The 21,418-nt window shown below is 52.5% G+C and overlaps 1 pseudogene; it reads right to left on the bottom strand.

Moving 5' to 3' along the window:
* Nucleotides 1-2,375: 2,375 nt before the first annotated feature.
* On the bottom strand, nt 2,376-19,735 carry LOC114684819 (annotated as a pseudogene).
* Nucleotides 19,736-21,418: the final 1,683 nt, after the last annotated feature.

Here is a 21,418-nt window from a genome sequence, read left to right on the forward strand (position 1 = left end):
ACCAGACAGACACGGTAAGACAAACGAGAAGAGAGAGAGAGAGAGAGAGAGAGAGAGAGAGAGAGAGAGAGAAGACTCAGACAAAAAGAAAGCAACAGCAAGGCAGGAGGCAGAAAGACAGGGACCCCGAAACAAAACACACATAACACACAGGTTCCAGACTAAGACAAAATCATACATACATACATACATACATTACCCAAGACATAATTAAAAATAACACAAAATGTACACACAAATCCCAGCCACAGAAGCAACCAGCAAAACCAACCGTGTGCCTCAGTTCAATGAACTGTGTAACAAACGGAGGGATGCTACCTGGCAGGCTTGCTGACTAAATAAGATGTGTACATATAAAGGGCTTGGTTCTATGCCCCACAGATAGTAGGCGCTCGGTACCCCAGCCTGCTATTATTATCAGAGAAAACCATTTCCAAAGCGGTGGCATCTAAAGATGCGCTATCCTAACACCAACCTACTTCAAGCATGTTTGAAAAAAAAATACCAGATTTCACAGATACTGCTGAGAATGAGGCAGTTTTCCACATTTAATTAATTTAGAAATGTTTATTAAACAGTGCCAACAATACAGCGAAATTCTCCCCACGGGGAATTCAAATAACTGGTATTAAACACTAAGCGAAACAAAAATCTCCAATAATAATAGCCAGAGCTCAAACACTTAACTCCGGGCCAGACACTGTTAAGCACTTCACAAGCACCACCTCAATTAATGTGCGGAGAGCCTGTGGTGCAGAACTAGGTACGAACGCTTCCATTTAGAAGGCTAGGAAACTGAGGTCTGGAGACCGAGGCAAGCAGCAGGGCGTCTGGATCCCAGTCAGAGCTCCTACCCATACCACCAGAAACTCAGAACCCTGGGGAAAAGGGGCGCATCCTCAACCAAAGCGAAAGGTTCCGGGGAAGGAACTTAGGGCCTGGGGGACGACAGCGATGGTGACAAAAACGAGACGTGAAGACCGGGAGAGAAACATGCACCAGAGGGAGGCAGGTCCGGGGAAATGAAGACACAACCCACAAGGGGCAAGAACGGTATCCTGACAGGAACACGGAGCGATCCAGACACGGACACACGGCACTCGGATCTCCGAACCCTTTTGTACGAACACCGAAACAGAGGCAGGGCAACACAAGCAACAGGACCGCGCGAGACGGGGACACTGACAACCCCAGCAGAGACACACACCGGCAGGCAAACCCGACCCGGGCACAGTGGTACAAAGCAGCCACAAGCCATCAGCGGCTGGAACGCCGGCTCCGAGGCTGGCCGACCCGCGCGTGCCACGGCCCGGCCAGGACACCGGACTCGCCGCGACGGAGGCCAGCATCGCGCCCCTCTCTCACCTCGGCCCACTCACACCGGGCTCCCGGGGGTCATGACGGTCAGCCCCCTGCCCCCGCTCGGCCTCGGTGTGTCGCGGAGCGCGCGCCGGGCTGCGGGAAGCAGAGGTGCGCACGGGCGCACGCACAGACGCACGGACGCACGGAGGGCCGCACGGCGACGGCCCCGCCGCCCCGGCGCCCGGGAGGGGCGCGGAGAGCCGGGCGGGGGAGGGAGCCGCCGAGCGGACGGGAAGCAACCGAAGGTGCGACGGACCGGAAGCGGAAGTGACCCCGCGCGCCCCCCTCTGCACCTCGCCCGGCAGCCTACTTCCGCGACCAAACCCTCCCTGGCATCACTTCCGGCGCACGGGACTGCGTCTGTGTACCCTTGCGTCACTTCCGCATCAACACATTCAGCTGTGAAGAGGCGGGAACCATCGGAGCCAGCACCTGAGCCTCCAGGATGGCGTCCACAAGGTGCTCAGGCCCGCCTCCCTCCCTGGTACCACCCCCACCCCCACGACCGCAAGAGAAGGGCGCACACACTGACACAGAAGGGGCTCCAGAAAGTAAAATACAACAAAATGTTTAATGAGCAAATTCGTATTAGCAAATATGAAACTGCCACAGAGAGGAGGAGCGGGACGGAGACCACGGTTGAGGGTCAGGTAAGACTAAAGAGAAAACCAACTACTTAAGAAACCAGGGTGGAGAACAGGGAGACCAGAAGCCAGAGGACGGGAGCTGTGGTCCTGCAAAGGGAGGCAGGGCACTGAGGGCCAGACAACAAAATTCAAAAGAGTTTGGCCATAAAATATAAACACGCTATGTTCCTACCATGGGGAGGGGAGGAGAGGGTGTCAGGGATAGAGGAGCCGCCTGGGACGGGGCTGTGGGGTCCTACCCGCCCTGCTGTGCACACAGCCCCGTCCCAGCCCCTTCCCTCTGTGTCTGTGGGTGCATGTGTCTGTGTGGGCCTGTGTGCACTTGCCCAGGCCCCTTCCTGCCCTAGCCCCCGCCCCCCGCCCCCCTTAATTGCTGCCATTCCAGTTGCTGCCGGCTGTCATTCGGCTGTCACTCCTCTGCCCATCATCTTCAGCGAGGGGAAAGGAGGGGGGACAGGTGGGGAAAGCCCCCAGCCAGCCCTGCCCCCACCCTCCCCCAGCCACCTCTACCAGAAGTCCCGCGGTGGTAAGAGTCAGGGTCACAGTATTTTGTGACCACCACTCTGTTGGCGAACTTGCGGCCGGTTAGGCCCTGCATGGCTTCTGGCAGTCAAACACAGAGGTGAACTCACAAAGATCTGTAGAAACAAGAGGCAGAGCTGTGAACAAGGCTGGCCCGGAGCAACTAGTCACATTGAAGTCCAGAATCAGCACAGGAAAGAAACACACCTCACCACAGACCGTGAAAAGACCTTCAATTCAGTTTGAGGATGCTCACCCAAACATTCTCCGAACCCCAAGACAGCAAAGAACAGAGACATCACAGGAATGGAGAGAAACAGGCAGGCCTGAGTCACCTGGGTACACTGGGCAGGTGGCCAGAGGCAAGATCCCAGAGGAGAAGGGTCACTTCTCTATCAGGCATTCCACAGGGTGCTCCCCAAGCCCGGTAACAGCCACGCCGTCCCACACAGTGGATAAGGAAAGCTCAGAAATGAGGTTCCAAGTCCAAACGGAATTAAAGCACTTGAACCTTCATCTATTCATGCCACTAATCCTGTCCTACCTGCTTACAGGACATGAATACAGGAAGCTACTCTAACATGGAAGACCCAACAACTACTGCCCTACTTCAGCAAACAACCAGCTTGACTTTGAAGGGAGATGGGGTGGGATGACGAGATAAAACTGATAGGACAACTGTGGGCCAAAAGCTTGCTATACAACTCTGACACCCTGAGTTCAAGCCCCTCAACCACTTCCGGAAAGACCTGACTTCTCTCCTGAAAGCTGTCCCATGTTTGCACAAAACAAAAGTGTGTGAGTTAAAAGATCTGTTTAAAAGAAGCCGGGCGTAGTAGTGCTACACAAAGAAACCTGGGGGGGGGGTCCTGTTTTAAAAGAAATGAACAAACAGCAACCAAATTTGGGGTTTGGACCTACTGAAACAAGACATTCCAGAGACAAAACAAAACTTAGGTAGATTAGACACCAAGAAATTAATGAAGGCTGTTTTGCTGTAGTTAACAGTATTCTTTGGGGTTTTTTTAAAACTGAGGTTACAACACTGGATCTCAACTAGGGACAGAACATGTCCCCAGGAGATAATGAGCAATGTCTGTTGTCACAAAGAGGACGTAGCACCTACCTATACATGTCCAAACCCCAAAACACTTATCTATTCCAAAATGCCAACAATTGAGAAATATAGCTAGGTTTTAACATGAACTCTGAGACATGCTTTAAGCACTGTATAAGCCAGGTGTGAGGATACACACCTGCTATCCCCAGCACCAGGGAGGCTAAGGCAGGATCACAGGCCCAAGGCCAGCCGGGGCTACCCAAGACCCGATCTCAGAGCAGAAACAAAGCCACTCCCAGAAATACTGATAACTTGAGAGCTGGGTGATAAATACTGAAAATAGCCACATCAGCCTCTTTCTTTCTTTCTTTCCTTTGAGACAGGGTTTCTCTGTGTAGCTAGGGCTGTCTTGGAACTCACTCTGTAGACCAGGCTAGCCTCGAACTCAGAGATCCGCTTGCCTCTGCCTCATGTGCCATCACCACCTAGCTGCTCTCTTAGGTATTTTTAAAAGACCCATAAACAACAAAAATAAGGTGGATATAGTAGTGTATGCTTCCAGTGCCAAAGCCTGAGAGTTCGATGCCAGCCAGCCTAGGCAACATAGCAAAACCCTGTCTCAAATATGAAAATCCATTTAAAAAAAAATAAATAAAAAGGCCAGCTGCTCAAGAAGCCAACCTCTCTCTCCACTCACACCTTCCCCTGCACTTACTCAATCCCACTTAAGCCAGGCTTCCTTCCCTAAGATACAAATGGTGACACAGGAAGCAGGAGGAGATCGTCTTCCTCCTGACTCCTGCACGCCAGCCCCACCCTGCACACCTCGGCTGCATTCCCACGGTGCGTTTGGAACCTGCCCAGCCTCCCCTTAGGAACTGGCACACTGTTTCTGCCAACCCCCACCCCCCGGAGTTCCCATCTGTCCAGCTGACTGCTTCCTAGCAGTCTCTATTAGGGTCTCCAGGTAAGTGACCTCAAAGGTGGCGGGCCAAGTCTGTTGTTGCCCTCCACCTCACCTGACACTCTTAGTCTCTTGGGCCTTTCTCCCTCTCCATCTCCACAAACCCATACCAATCACCAAGATATGGACAGTTAAAGGGCTCAAGCCTCCCCAACTCATCCATTTCTTTCATCCCCTACTACAGCCAACACCACACCACTCATGGACACCAATGGTTTCTGAATGTCACTGGGCAATTTCACAATATCACCACTTCAAATTTGATGGGAGATACAAACAACTATATATCACCAGATGATAACACTTTACAGGACTGTATGCAGTACGTCCTTGACTATAAAACACATCAATCCTCCAGCACTGGAACATACTTGAAAGCAGATCAGCATCTCTCAGGTTAATACGAGATATTTCACAGATCACCTGACTCACGCCTGGGCCCTCTCCATACATTCACCAAACTAGCTGGCCTCACATCAGCCTTTCTCTCTCTCTAGGGAAAAGCCCTAGCTTCCTCAAGTTCCTAAGGCCCTCTCCCTAGTCCTTCCTGCAAAGCTGGCCTTCTCTCACAAACCCTACACATGCTCCTTTCCACCACACAAGGCTGAACATCCTGTCTCTCAACCCATTCACACCTGCCTGCCGTACAGCCAGCAGCTCCACAGGGACACAGCAAGCCCCTACTTTTGGTCGGCCGTAGTGACTCACACCTTTAATCCCAGCACTCAGGAGGCAGAGGCAGGCAGATTTCTGAGTTTGGGGCCAGCTTGGTCTACAGAGAGAGTTCCAGAACCAGGGCTACAGAGAAACCCTGTCTTGGGGGGGGGGGGTCCTACCCTGAATATACCCACCATGAACCACACACACACAATACTACCTGAAGTCTCTGCTTTGTTCATCCACTGAGGACAGACTTGCCTAGCAAGACAACCTCACCTCACTGAAACTTACTTCCACCTTTCAACTACTACCTATCTAAAACCAGAACCTGGGTCTGTGGATGTGACTCAGTAGTAAAGCACTTGCCTAGCTAGTATAGGAGAGCTCCTGGACCCCATCTCCAGTACCAGAAAGAAAATTAAGGAATCAGACAACTTTGATTCCCAGCCTTCCTGGTACTGCCCAACAAAACTGTGTCCCCAGCTGTTTGTGGTCAAGAGCTCTGTTCACAAGCAAATATAGCAGAGTAAGAATACCACCAACCCTCAGCAGCACCTTCAAGGTGGACATGCAAAGCTTATCTAAACCTAGCACAGTGCAGAGGTGTTAACTCCGTGGCCTCTGAAATCAAGACCACAGACATGCGATGCCTAGCTGTGTGGCTTGTCACATTTGTGCCACATCCTATGAAGAGGTTCGGGAGCCATTGACAAGAACAGACATAGCTTCAAGGTACCTGGCACCTGAGACACGTAAGTAATGATTGTATATGGCACCTTTCTCTCTCATCTCACAAGGAAGGCAAAGCCACTTGCAAACATATCCCACAAGGAACAGAAAAAACAGATAGGTTGAGACCAAATTCTTGCTATAGGCCCCAAGCTCCCAGAAGGCCTTGGTCCTCTCTGGAGCCCCTGCATCACTCTTGGCCAGAACTGGAGGGACATGGAGAGATGCAGAGGGTGGTAAGGGTGGCACACAAAACAAAGACAGCACCCTGACCTTTCCACAGCCAGGCACCTCGACGCCGTCCACGGGCCGGGGAATCTCAATGGACTTGACCAGCCCATACTTGCTGCACTCATCTCGTACATCCTCTACAATCTCCTCGTACTCTTCATCGTCCAACAGCTCCTCGGGCAGCACCATGTTCATGAGGCACAGGACCTCAGTCGGGTGGCCGCCCATTTGCACCTGAGAGCTCATCAGGCCGGGCACTTGAAGGGTCACAGGTGTCTGATTGATAGTACTCTGTGGGGTCAGGGAGAACAGCAATGTCACCAAATGGCTCAGACTAGCCTCCCTCCATTCAAGCCTGTGCCTCTCACACCCAACCAGGGGGACCATTCCTCTACTTAACACTTTTATGAACCCACTGCCCAAATCCCCTCCCATGAAAACTGGGGCCGAACTTAAGAAACCTTCCCATCCAACCCTTCCACCCCCAGGGTCCCTCTAGCCAATGGAAGATGACGTGCCGGGAGGCTCACCAGCGTGGCATTCTTGGCTCCTACACTCGCCCTCTGGACAAGCAGCTTCTTGTCCCTAGCTGCATCCCATTCAGCCCCGCAATGGCCTATGGTCAGAGGACGAAGGGTGGAGGGGTGCGGGGGAGGCACAGGTCAGGAACCGGGGGCCCAGCACTTCCCCCAAAGCACCAAGCATCGATGGGGAAAGAGCGGAAGGCCAAGGGCATTTAGTTTGGAAAGAGGCAAAACCACGGGAAAGGATGAGTCCCCACAAGCCCTTGCTTCAGACCAACCACCTCCCACCCTAGCCTGAGGAGAGGAGACCTAGGCTTAGAAACACAGCCAGTTAAGAAGCGTCAGGGCCTGATCTCACGTGATGTCCACGTACTCACAGAAGGCATAGCCTTTGGAGAGCCCTGTGGCACTATCCTTGACCAGGTTGAAGGCCTTCAGAGGCCCGAAGGATGTCAGCAGTTCCTTCACCTGCAGGAGGCCAACAATCCATCAGGGTTTGGTCAGGCTGAGAGGGGTGGCTAGCAAGGGGGCAGAGGACTTACCTGGTCATCATTCAGGTAGTTGGGCAAGCCCCCGATGAACAGTTTGTGGCCGAGTCTGGGACTACAGTGGGACACAACTCCTAAAGACAGAATGTATAAAGACTTCAACTCCAGTATACAGTCATTTCTCAACATCCAAGGAGAAGCAGGGAGTGGTAACATACACGCTTGTTTTCTCTCTTTTTTTTTTTTAGGAGCTGAGGACTGAAGAACCCAGGGCCTTGCGCTCTACCACCGAGCTAAATCCCCCAACCCTGCCCCCACGCTTGTCTTTCAACACTTAGAAGGCTAAGGCAGGAAGCTCAGTCTCAAAAAAAAGTCTACAGTAAGCCCCTTCACAAGTCCTATCCTACCTAAGACACCTCATCAATAAAGGTGGGAGGGAGGAACCCACACTATACACACTTCCAACACCACACCCCCCACATTCTAAAAAGTACACATAGAACACCAACAACTGAACGTCAAAAATGTCCTAAGATTTGCCAACCCTCGGAACTCTCACTCAAATGCTCAGTCCTTTGCCTTCAGGTCCTGCAGGGGTGCCTGTTTCCAGGGCAGAGTGACAAGGAGCGGAGAGGCTGCTGAGAACCACAGAGCAGGGCCTCAGTGCTAGCCACCTGCAGTGGTGACTCGTGGCCAGCTCTGGGAAGCTGTGTTCAGGATCCATTCAAGATCCAATGTACCACACGGTGCTATCAGCTGAGGAAGTCTGACTTGCCTGCTCAGCTCAACTCTGGACCCACATGGATAAGTGCTGGCCAGACAGTTCTGTGTGGCACCATGCAAGCCTCACCAGTATTACCATCACTTAATTCTCAGAGCCATCATCGGGCCCAGCATCAATCCAGCCTGACTCCTCAGTTCAAAAGTCCCACTACGTAGCCTCCCCGTTTTCTGCCCTCCCCCTACTAAGTTCAGCAGTCCATCCTAATCTATGAGAGGGTAAGATATTAATGGGCATATAGAACCTCAGCCACTGTGCCCCATCCATCTTCCAGGCTATCATCTGCCCCATTATAACACTTTAGCCCAGAGAACTGCAGGCATCAACCCCAGAGACTTCTAACCACCAGAGCTGTAACCCAGTAGTAGACTCATACAGACCACAACAGGCCTCGTTCAAGAGCCACCATGACAAGCAGAAGCACTGAGAACCAGGGCATAGCCAGCGCTGCCATTGGCCAGGATCCAACTACTTTAAACACCTACCATCTGGAGCTGGAGAGATGGCTCAACAGTTAAGAACTTGTTGTTCTTGCAATGGACGCAGGTTCAGTTTACCAGCACCCACATGATGGCTCACAACCATCCATAACTCCAGTTCTAGAGATCCGACTCACTCTTCTGACCTCCTTGGGCACCAGGCATGCATACGGTACACAGACATATGTAGGTAGAAACACTCACACACATAAAATGAAACTTAAAAAAAAAATTAAATCTATCTCATCAAAATCCCCAGGTCTAATTCAAAAGGAGTAAAGCCCTAAGAGTAGGGAAAAGGTGACTTCTAGAGCCCAACTCAACAGTGTCTCTCAAAGGCAGCTCAGCAGCGTGGCTCTTCGTCTCTCTGACAAGTAAGCAGTAAGGCAGGTCATGGCAGCAGCAATCCCCCACAATCTCTCACAGTGCCAAGGCAGGACACTAGGGGCCCATTCAATTCTTTGCTGCTACACCCACAGAAACAGGGACACCACACTAGGGGACATACACAAGCTTCATTTCACACAAGCAGTGCCAACACTGGGTGACTAAGAAGAGCTTCACTTCTGTGGACAGCTCGGCTTCCACCCCAGGTGATAGCAATCTCAAGTTACCAGCACACACTCTCACCAGGGAGGATGTCAGCCTTCCAATTTACAAATTGTTTTTTAACCCAATGATCAAGATATTAGATTTCATCACATTTTTCTTCTTTGGTCTATGTAGTGACATTTGTTTTCCTCCTTTGGAAATTCAGAAGATAGGGCATAAAGGCAGAATCCCACTTGCTGCTGCGTTCTCCAAAGTGGTAATGAGGTGCCAAATCACAGGCAGAGCTGGAAAGCCAAACCTCTTCAGGTATAGGCACTCCCAAAGACTATGGTTTAATCGCAGCAGACTCCCTGGAAGAGGGCTTGCCACTTAGCACAGACATAACCCAACACTTGTGCCTGCACGTTACACGTTACAGCAGAAAGAGGACAGAGAAAGAGCTTGAGAAGACTCCAGAGCCAACCTGTGCAGCCCAGGATACCTATGAATTTAATGACCATGAACAAAAAATTCACCACCATTCCCAGCTTTCCTCCTCTGTGAAATGACAATCCCACCTTCTACAGAGGATGTCCTATCAAACTGTGATTAACACTTACAGAGGCAGGTGTCGTGTGGCACATCCTTGTGTGATCAACACTGGAGGCGAGGAGGCAAGAGTCGAATTGGAGAGACCAGTCTGGGGTTACATACCAGATACAAAAAAACTCTACAGCCAGGCTCCTGGTACAAGACTATAATCCCAAATATGCAAGAGGCTGATGCAGAAAGACCAAAAGTTCAAGGCCTCCCTCAGAGACTGCCTCAAAACACTAGTAAAAAGATCGGGATATCGTCGCAGTGGCAGACTACTTAACATGTATGTACAAAGGCTAAGTACAATTTTTAGCACAATGATGTTAACACTAATAAAAAACAGGTAACATAAAAGGTCTGACTGTGTGCCAAATCTATTTGTAAACACACGCAGTAGGCCACAGCTGACTCCCAAGTCATAATTTGCAACTGAAGGCTAAAGCAGATCCAGGGACAGGCAACACCTGCATACGACACAGTAAGACCAGCAGGTGGCTGACTATGTAACTGAAGAGCAGTTCACACAGTGCATTTGGTGGCAAGGAAGAGGTAGAAACAAGATGTCCTGTAGCTTCATCTGAGAGGTGTAGCCAGTCACCGAGCAAGCCGGACCGTGGCACAGGCCTAGTAATACCCCAATCACTCAAGCAGCGACGGGCTGGAAGCTCAAGCTCCAGCTCCAGCCCTGTAGTGAGACCCTCTCTCAAGAACTCAAAGGGGCCTGGGATTCACGGCAGAGACCCTGGGTTCAATCCTCAGTACCACAGTGAATCTTCTTCAAGCAGTACATTGAGGAGCATGTTAGTTTTAGACCTAAACGTGTAGAGTGGAAAGAGGCACTGACCTCACCAGAACTTACTGTGAAAATGTATGTGGTAATCAGGACCCTGACCCCAAGACCTCCACTACCAGGAATTTTTCCCTGCTCTAAAGTGAAGGGGAACTTGGCCCCAGTGGGCATCCTCCAATGCTGAGCATCAGCGAGCAAGCAGGACCCCCAATTCTGAAAGTCCCAATCAACCTCAGACCTGGCCCTCATTCCCACTTAGCTAGAGCCCCAACACCATGGCTTCCTACAGCCCAGCAGGACAAACAAGTTACACATCTCCACTTACACCCCACCTCATCTGCCAAATGCTAGCTCAGCAAACTACGGCCTGCAGGTTGACACACATGCAGGGCCTTTTAAATTCTGAAAGATTAATGCAGAACATTCAAAATCTATTTTTCTCAATGACCCTGTCTGTAGGTTTCACACTGTGACCTACCAATCAAAGGTAAGTAAATACAACTAGAAGAAATAGCCCAGAACACATGCCAGACAGACATGGAATCAGTGAGCACTGACATGCTAGGACCACACACCAGGACCAGGCAGAGGTCTGTTGATATGCACCTGTAGGTACATACATACACACCAAGCCCTGAAATTCCAGGACCAAGGGCCAAGGCAGAAACAATGCCCAGACTGCAAGTGCCACACTTCCCAACACCTCTGGTCTGAACCTGGCTGACATTTACAGGCTGTGTATTCCCAGATCACAGCTCACCACCTCAGATGCCCAGGACACATGCTAAGCTAGAAGAGTATCTATCCACAGGGTCCAAATCACACACACACACTATCTCCAAGCAACTCTAGCTGGGCTAAGTACAGGAATCTGGGTGGAGGGAATAGTGAATCCAATCCCCACCTCCCACCCCAACAAATTCCCACTCACCAGGCACATAAACAGAAGGGTTCTCTGACATGCCAGGCAGCGGCTGGTAGTCATGAGGCCTTCGAATCTTCAATGACTGGCCCTGGAAGATGATGCCATCGAAGGCCATGGCCTGGGTCGTCTCATCCACTGAACGGAACTGAAGGAAAAAGAAAAACAGTAGAATTAACAGGTAGGCAGGGACTAGATTAGACCAGCTCCCAGACCCCAGGACTGTAACTTTCCTCCCACTTGTATAAACAAATATCATACACCAAACCCTGGACTAGCCAATGGACTAACAGTCACGAGATTGCTTCTAGAAGCTCACATTCTAGAAAGCAAATATCCTGGCACCCCAGATATGAAAGCAAGCACAGAGTCCTAAGCTCTGACAAGACAGTGCTGGAAAGGGACCAACTGCTGAGAGAAGCCAGCATGGGAAGTCAGGTCAACTGAGTTTAGTGGCAATGACAGCCCAGGCTTTCTGATGAAGCGACATTTAAGCTGATGAAGTCTCCAACAGTACAAATCAAAGTAGACTCTGATGGGCAAGTGCAGACTAAGAAGGAACACTCAAGAACCTCAGCAGCCTACATCACTCCAGCACCTCCACTGTGTTTTATGAGTATGGCCCCAGAGTTGAAAGCTAGGTCTGCATAGATCATAGAGAGCAACTGCCTTGAAAGGTGACTTAGAAACAAACATCTGGAGTGAACTGCTTCAGCCTAAGTCCCAAAGAGAAAAAAGCACATTGTGTCCTCTGCAAGACCAGTGTAGACTAAGCAGAGTGGACTGGGCCAGAACAGTCCGCAGAAACCCACAAAGCAAGCAGGGCCCAAACAGGCCTCCCAGGGGAGAGAGAACACGAAGGCATAAGAAGGAGGGGACTGCAGAGCTCCTACAGCAGCCAAATGGAAAACGGGTGCAGAGAAAGCCGTCAGAGAGGGCAGCACAGACCAGCCCCACTACCCCTTACTCCATCACTGGAAAGCTCACCTCCAAAAGGCAAAATTCTTGTCTTGATTTATCTGCACAGCCAAGACTGGGTTGCCGGGGCCTGCGTCAATCCGCCCAAGCGCATCTGGGCGTTGAAGAAGTCCATCATAGCCTCCTGCAGAGGGAATAGGAGACAGGGAGGGCGGGGAGGGAGGTGGAGAGAGGAGGGGAAGGGTGAGAGAGGGAGACACAGAGGGGTTTGGGGGTAAGGGGAGAGGAATGAGGGGAGGGAGAAGGGGGAAGGGACAGTGGAATATGGGTCAGGGTATAGAGGTCAATAGTAGCAACAAATGCAGGAGGAGAAAGGAGGAAACAGGAGACAGGAGCCAACGGGCAGACAGGACAGGCGTGAGGGGAGCCATGGAGTCCAAACACGAGGAGGAAGAGGAAGAGGAGGAGGAAAAGTTATTCAAGAAAGGATGGAAGAACAGGACAGCAAGAGAAAGAAAAGCACGAGGATGACGACACGGAAGAAACACCCGGTGCAGACAAGGCAGGGAAGGCAGAAGAGCAACAGGCAAGAAGAGAAAGACAAGCCAAGGGACAGGAAGGGAGCCCAGAGAGAGGCAGAGCACGGAGGAGAGTGCAGGGCAGGAGGGATGGAGGAGCAGGGGAGGAAGGGGCAGGGCGGGAGGGGGAGAAAAGAGTGATGTGGGGGCCCTGGAGTCCGGGGGGCTGGTTTATCAAATGTAGCAAAGTGCAGGTTGAGAAAGTCAGAATGGACCTTACTTGCCTTCGACGATGGTAGCAAACTTTTTGTTGCTACGAGGGATCTCAGCCCCACAATATTTCACTTTAAAGAGAAATGGAAACAACTCTTTGATCTCGGGATTCTCAGGGGGTGCCACGGGAAGGGGTGGGGAGAGGGATGGGGGAGAGGAGCGGTAGGGAAGGTGGGGGAGGTCAGGGCTATCAAAATAAAAGAACAGCGACCATGGGAGGGATGTGTGGGAAAAGGATGTGGATAGACGGCAGAAGAGGAGAGCATGTCAGAGAAACTGCAGGGACGTGCGTCTGTGTGTCTGTGTGTCGAGTCTCCCTCTCTGTCTCTCTCCAACACGTAGGTACAATATGTAGGTAGGTACGTTATGTGTGTGTTTGATCCCTGGGTTGCTAGAGGAGGTTGGGGAAAGGGAGACGGGAGAGGGGAAGAGGAGGGAGGGAGGGCCACCCCCAGCCCGGCCCCTGGCTGGCTCAACTCCATCCGTCCGTCTGGGAGGGGCCGGGGGGTCTTGCAGGAACAGAGTCTGACCCGTGCAGGTTGGGGAAAGGAATGGAGGGAGGGGAGGAACAGGGTGGGGGGACAGGGGAGAGGGCAGGGGTAGGAGGAGGGCAGTACCTCAGTGATGCCAAAAGGGATGTTGCCCACGTAGAGGCGCCTGGCCTGTCTGGTCATCTGGCTCCCAACCACAGGCACCGGCGTTGGGGTCACAGCCAGACCATCAGGAGTCATGGTGGGGAGAAGGGCAGTGGCTGGAATCTGACCCGCAGCTTCAAGATGGGTACAGAGTAAAACCCCATTAGAGCAACCCTAAAACCAGGACCACTCAGCATACACTGACCTCACCCACCCACCCTCTAGCCCACTTCATTTAGAAGCTCTTCAATCAGCCAAGTCAATTCAGCAGCAGGGCCCCAAGCTAAGAAGCCTGGTTTCCTAAGGGCCCGGTGGGGAAGACTTAATTCCCTCCTCCAGCAGGGCTACTCTGAGCAGGTGCCAGAGCCCTTGGGTGAGATCCTTCAGTCTCACCAAGGACACACGCACAACTCATGGAAGAGATGTCCCAATGTTAACCTCCACAACAGCCTGTGAGGAAGTGGGGGAGGCCTACCTTGCATGGCCTTGTACTGCATTGGGGTGATGTGCTCAAAGCCAGGTGGTGGTACGTCCAGTATTTACGCACCTTCTTCTTCTTCTCATGGCGGGGGGAACGACTGGGGAAGGGGAAGGGAAAGTGGGGCAGGGTAACCTCAGTCTGACCAACCCCGGGCCTGCAAGACCCACCAGGGGCACCTCCCAGCCCTCCACACCTCCCACACAGGCTCCACTCTCTCCAGGAGGAGAGCTGGGCCTGGGCCTGGGCGGGACACAGGCAGATGACACACTCTTCCCCAGGGCTCAGGCCAGGGTGGGGACACAAAGCAGGCAAGATGCACAGGTGAGGAAGGAGGGAGTGGACATGGGGCAGAAGGGGCAGGAGAGAAGCTCACATCAATCCACCGTGCTCCTCTTTAGCGCCTCTGGTCAAAGGTTTGCTGGGGGAGGGAGGGAAAGGTATGGGAGGAGTGACTGGGGACCTTGTCTTCCCAATGCAACACACCCCACCCAAGGTCACTGAACCCCGGGACTGAGGCAGGACCGAGGAGAACAGGGAGCATGCAGGTCCCCTCGGCCCCGCCAACCACCCCCAACCCTACTACTCCAGGAAAAAAGAAGTAAGGAGAAGCAGGAAGAAGCTAGGTCACTCTATGGAGAAAGTGAGATGAGGAAGGAGACTTCAGAGATCCCACACTTCCTTACCTAGGAGCAACAGAGAGGAGGAGGGAAACCCAGAGGAGAAGATGACTGAATAACTAGACCAACAGCCCTGAGCTGGAAACTAAAGCCCAGGCTTCAACTATTACCCTACTCCAGAACGCCTAGGAAGCAGGGAAGACAACCCCAAACAGGATCAGAGCAAGGAAAAACAACTGGGCCCTCAAAGACAGGGACAGAGTTACCTTTAGAAAGGGAAAGAGAAAAAGCCTCATTCCCTATCCCAGGAACTATTGCCCCAGCAACCCACTGGTACTGCCGAAAGAGAAACTCAAACTCCAGAAACAGGGAAACCCGAGTTCAAGGCAGAACAAGGGGCACCCATACAGAGAACAGCCACACAGACCCAGGTTCTGACAGAGGGCCCAGCCAGAGGTCCGTCCCAGAGTTCTAGTACCTTCTCCTTCGCCGGTCCCGAGAGGCACTGCGCTGGTCCCGGTTACGCCGATCTCGGCTCCGGCTCCTGCGCTTACGGTCCCGGCTTCGAGAGCGGCTGTGGCTACGCTTCCGATGCCGGTTCTCCTTGTCCCGTTCTGGACAAGTGTGAAAAGAGATGGGATGAGTGGAGAGAAAGTGCAGGCCCAGCCCACCCTGCGTGCTGGTGGCTATGCCAAGACCCAGGGAGGCCACCCCCCACCCCAGGGGAGGGCTTTAATGGAGGGAGACAACAGGCTTCCTGGGTCCACACCCGAGTCCCAAGGACTCTGAAGGGACCAAAGGGACAGGGCCTGGAAATGCCCCCGGGGTGTAAGATACCTGAAGATGCTCAAGAGGAGCTGAGGAGCCAGAGAAGACAGAGGGGCTGGCTCCTGGTCCCCCTCGAGGGCTGAGGGGCCTGACCCCAGGGTCGTCCTGAGAGGGGCAGGGCTAGAGGCTGGGGAATCAAGAGACCCAATGATGTTTTCCTGAAGAAACTCAGCAACCCCTCAGGAAAAACCTCTGCAACCAGCTGGCACCCACAGTCCCACCATAAGGCCCCAAGGGTCAGGTGCCAGACAGGATCTAGTAACCCTAAGAAGTGAGGAAACTCAACTCCATCCCTTCCCAACCAGGTGAATAATGTAAGAGCAAGCACCCTCTGAAAAAGAGGACTTCTTTCTGAATGTACAGAAAGTAAGGAAAAGATGCCTCTCCAGTACTTCAACTGGTGGTCCAGAGCAGCCTCATCCAAAACCACCAGACCCTCCTGCCTGACTCTCTCAAAGCCAAAGGCAGGATGGGCTAGACAGAATAAGGACTTGTGTCTTCACTAATATCTATTCTGCTTCTTAGCCTCTTTGCCTCAGAGACTATGGCTACTAACAGAGAACAGCCTTGCAAGAAAAACTACAGAACCTTAAGAGGGCAAAGGCAGGCAGATGGAGCTCTTCGACTTCGAGGCCAGCCTAGTCTACACAGAGTTCCAGGCCTGCTGGACCTACAAAAACACAACTATATAACCTCAATTCTGGAGACTGGCCCTTCAAGGTAGACGCTAAACCAGGATCACTTCAATGTATTTCCTTAATTCCAAGGTACCACTGATTTCTCAACGGTCAAGTCTACACAAACACATACACACAAAGTCCGGAGTAAGGAGGCACATTAATGTTCCCAGCATGTGGAAGGCTGAGACAGGAATTGGAGGCTAGTAAGTTAAAGGAGACCCTGTGACAGACAAAAACAAACTCGAAAATTGTTAACAGGTGTATCCTAAAAGTACTGACTTCTAAGACTAGCAGTAGGAAAAAGCAATGAAAAAGATCTCAAAGTAGATTTTAAACTCACCACACATTTGTATTATATATTTTTCTGATGCAAGAAGTAGCAAAATTTGATGGCCGGGCGGTGGTGGCGCACGCCTTTAATCCAGCACTCTGGGAGGCAGAGCCAGGCGGATCTCTGAGTTCAAGGCCAGCCTGGTCTCCAAAGGGAGTTCCAGGAAAGGCGCAAAGCTACCCAGAGAAACCCTGTCTCGAAAAAAACAAAAACAAAAAAAAAAAAAAAGAAGTAGTAGCAAAATTTGAAATCTATTTTAACTCCATTAGCTACTAATACTGAGAAAAGCACCCAGGAAAGAAAACACAATCTCAAGATGCTTCTATCAGAAAACTACACAGACAGAATACTTTCACTTGCATTTAATTATCACTATTGCTTTGGAAAAACTAGAAGCTCATATAGCAGATAAAAGGAAACTGAGGCATGAGGAGACCATGACTTGCTCAAAGCCCAACAGCTAAGAAACAATGAAGCCCCAACTCAAATTGCAATGCCAGTAAGTTAGACACCAGGCTGCATTGTTGAGGATCAGGCAGAACATTCACCTCAGTCTGGGCACAACTACTAACGACAAAGGATTTTACTATTTGCATTCACACACCCCAAAAATAAAAAACCTACCAATCAAGAGTTAGACAGAGGCAAGCAATGGAATATTGGGACAGGCACAGCACCAGGCAGCCACACCTCAAGTGGCACCACTTATAAATAAATCTCAAATGTCTTTCCTGCTGCTAAGCCTCAAAGACCAGCAAAGATCTCCAGAGAGGAAGCAATGACAACACCGGGTGCCTAGAGCAAACAGGGAAGACTCAGGGGGCTGAAAAGGGCTGAAGCTGAGAAATACAGGGAGGCTGGGTCAGAGACAAATACCACAGGCAGGGTGACAAGTTGGCAGAATTTTCTTCCAGCAAGGCAAGCGCCTTCCACATAATGACGCTGGCCAGTTGAGAAAATGGAATTTTCATTTGCTCAAAATGCTACACTACAGTTGTCTTCTGTACAAAGCTCCACCAACCAACCCTTGGGTGCCAGGTCTCAGGCCCTGTGTCCAATCAGCAGGGACACTCTGGAACTACAACTCATCTACCACAGCCTCAAAGGCCAGCTAAATCAGCTCCACTTGCAGCACAGTGCAACTGGCTTTGCAGTCAGAGCTCTAAACAAAAGCAGGATCTTAGCTTTAACATCCCGTTTTCTCTTCCTTGAATGAAGGTCACAGCTACACCACTCAGGTCTCGAGGTCTTACAGGAGTAACACTGGGCATCCACTTTCCCACCATTCTGTAACTCCAACACCAGGTCTACCTGAGCAACGATCACCTGTCTACACAGTAACAAATATGGCTAATTAAGCATTTATTGTAATCCAAGCCACATACTATATGTACGCATTGCTCCACTTAATCTCAGCTCCAGCTTTCGACTAAGTAATGCCTGGAGCTTTTTTCTTTTTTAAAGGAAAAATAAAAACTTTATGAGTCTCAGTTTTTTGCCCGATCAACAAGAAATTATTTTGTCCTCAGAAGCCTGTTACAAATGACTCACTTAAGAAATCTATTTAGCCAGGCGGTGGTGGCGCACGCCTTTAATCCCAGCACTCTGGGAGGCAAAGGCAGGTGGATGGATCTCTGTCAGCCTGATCTACTCAGAGTTCAAAGACAGCCAGGACTGTCTTCCCCCTGCCTTGGGGGGGAAAATTAGTTATTAACAAATTGCCATGCCTTGACACATGGTAAGCCCTGAGTTTAATTACAACTATAATCAATGTATACCACTGTTACTAATCTCAAAAACCCAGTAACTATACAGTGATAGTCAGCATACAGGAGACAGATACAAAGGTATTAGAGCATCATATCTACCAACAACAAATGCAGGTATTTGAACTCAGGTATTCAATTCCTACACAGTAGACTACTCAAAGAAAACACGAATGGCACTCAGAAAAATTACTTTTTCCACGTACACTGTTTCAGGTACTCTCTTCTCAACTCTAGCTTCAATTCAAAGAATTCTGATTGCCTCATCCAGTCCTGCAAACACCAACCAGGAACAAAAACCAGCTTGAGCATCAATCCTCAAGAAACTTAAGCCCTTCTTCAGACTCAAACCAAAACAGAGAAGGTTGTAGGCATGTCTTACAAGAGCCCTTTCTTCTGGATCCCTAAACTCATCAGCACCGACACAGCCTGTCTTTCTGATCCAAATTCACAGTACAAGATCCTACTTTGGAGTACCTGCATCCACTAATCCACTAATGTCAATTAGGCCAGCTCCCTCTTTCTCATTTTGTTGACTATTTTACCTCCACGGTGAGACTGCGTCTAAGTACCCGAGTTTGAAATGATACAAGGACTTGGGGTTTTGCCTAAAACCAGGGATGTGGAAGACACTCTCAGAAACTGTCAGCCGCCAAAAACCCCAAGGCATACATGATTTGTGTATGATGGGCACAAAGAATGCAGTGGCTTCCCCGACTTTGGCGGGCAAACAGGTGTCGGACACATTTACATATAAGGCGCCGGGTGGCGGCTGGGACAGAAATATTCTGGCGGGGAAAGCTCCAGAGAAATCGAGAAAATATATAACAGGCTCGAAATCTGCAAACACCGGGAGATTGCAGCGCCAGTCCACGTGAAGGCAAGGGGGGAGGGAATGCCTCGCCACCGCCATTTTGGAAACAAAGGGGGCGTGGAGAAAGGAAAAAGTACGCCCGACCGGAAGCGGAAGTGCCAAGGCAGCAAAAGAAAAAGGCTGGATTAAGGGACCTAAATTCATCTCTTGCTCAAATAAAAGAGAAAAACCTAAAAACCAAAAAAAAAAAAAACCTCACGTAGTAGAATGCGGCGCGCTCTCAACGCGCCGACGCAACGCGCCGCCTCCGCCGGGACCACGTGGGCGCGGGAGAGCCCTGCGCGCACGCGCCCTGCGCCCGGCCCGCGGCCCCTTCCCTCGGCGGGGAGAAGGGGCGGTCACGTGGACGCGGCGCGCGGGCGCGGACGGGGGGGGGTTAAATCATGCGGCCCCGGGGGAGGGGACCCAGAGGGAGAAACGGCGGAGGGGGCACGGAGCGAAGCAAGAGGCCGCCCCACAGCCCCGGCGCCCTCACCTTGTTTATTCTCGTTGAGCTGCCGCTCGAACTCGTCGAAGTCCGACATGCTTAGGCGCCGCGTAGGGCCCTGTGCAGCTCTCGCCTCGCCTTGCCGCCCGCCCGCTCCGGCTACTTCCGCCGCTGGCTCCGGCTACTTCCGGCCCCCGCCGGCGCTCCGTCGCCTACCTAATCAAGGCCCCCCAAGCCCCGCCCCGACTCCACCCCTCGCCCCGCCCGCCCCGCCCCCCGCCGAGCCCGCCGAGCCCGGCTCCGAAGCCAGTCGGCTATTCTCGGCCGCAGACCGAGGAGTCTGCGGGCGGCGGCGGCGGCGGCCCTCGGATCACCCAAGGCGAGGATTTTGCAGGCTGCCCAAGTTTCGGCAACTTTTCGGAGACTAGTGTCTCAACGTTCGGAGGATTCCGTGGTCCTCGCGTTCCCTCCGCCAGCCCCTTCTAAAGGTTCGGGTTTTTCCTACAGCTCAAGCCGCCCCAGGCTCTGGCTTGCTCTGAAGATCCGCCCCACCCCTCGCTGGCCCCGTCCAAGCAGTCGGTCTCTTCCAACAATCCCAACCGTCCAGACCTTCGGCTCTTTCCGAAGGTTTCCAGCGCTCGCTCACGGCCCTCAAGAGACTAAGCCCGATTCTAATCTTCGGCTCTTTCCGGAGGTTCCACTGGGTCACTCCGCCCTTCCGGAGACTTCCGTTCCCTTCCGCCACGGCTTCGGGAAGGCCTCAGGCACCGGGGGAAACTTCGGCTTTTTCCGCCGTCGCTTCGGCTCCTTTCGGCTCCAAGACCCAGAAAGGGAGGGAGTGCAGAGGAGAGGTGGGTCGGGGAGCTACGGGAGAGGGGGCGGGGTCTCACTCCGGGCGCCTGGCTCTCTCGGTGAGGCGATCGGGAAGAAAGGCCGACCGCGGAAGGCCAGAGAAGGTGTGCGGGACAATCGCAGCCAGTGGGGGCCACGGGGGCTCGAGGCCTCTGCGGAGGTTTTTTTTTTTCTTTTTAGCGCGGCTCGGAGCGCCTGCGCAAGATGATTAAGAGGCGGCGGGAGGCGTGTCTGCGCCTGCGTAGCGGTCAGTCGGTCTCAGTCCACCTTGCGCGTGCGCGGGGGCTCCCCCCACTCCCACCCCTCCCGTGGGTGCCAACCCCGGGACCGTTAAACCAGACTGCGCTCTCCCGGTTGCCTTGGCGATCGCGTTCACTTTCCCACCCCGCTCCTGCCCAGCGCGCAAGCGCAGGACGTGCCCGCTCCGGGCCTGCCGACTCCCGGCCCCTGGCGGGCGGCAGGACGGGCGGGCGGCAGGACGGGGTCCACGCGGCGCCCCCCGGAGCCTCCCCCCGGCAGGCAGGCTCAGCTGCAGGTCACTGGACCGGTGCCCCAGCCACGGCCGCGCCTGAGAGTCGGCTCCCTTCCTGGTTCCCCGGGGAAGAAGCGGCTGCTCCCCTTCCCCGCCCCTGCCTCCTGGGGATAATTACACCCTGTCCTCCCCAGCCTCTCCGGAGGCTCCAGCCCGAGCGCCCCCGTCCCGGTCTCCGTGGCGACGGACCCCCCTCCCGGCCCGGCCCCTTTCTAGGAAGACCTGGGCCCCAGTTTATTGAAAATGTTCATGTCTCTTTAATTTAAATTCTCTGAATAATGCTCTGTCTTCGTGTAAGATGCAGATGGGCTACCCCTGGCCAGGGGCCGAGCTGGCCGCCCTTGCTGGGTGGAATGGAGATGGCATGCCCAGCGTGGGCGGCCGAGGGCAGGGCCCAGT

The sequence above is a fragment of the Peromyscus leucopus genome, unplaced genomic scaffold, assembly GCF_004664715.2.
Source record: "Peromyscus leucopus breed LL Stock unplaced genomic scaffold, UCI_PerLeu_2.1 scaffold_1055, whole genome shotgun sequence".
NCBI lineage: Eukaryota > Metazoa > Chordata > Mammalia > Rodentia > Cricetidae > Peromyscus > Peromyscus leucopus.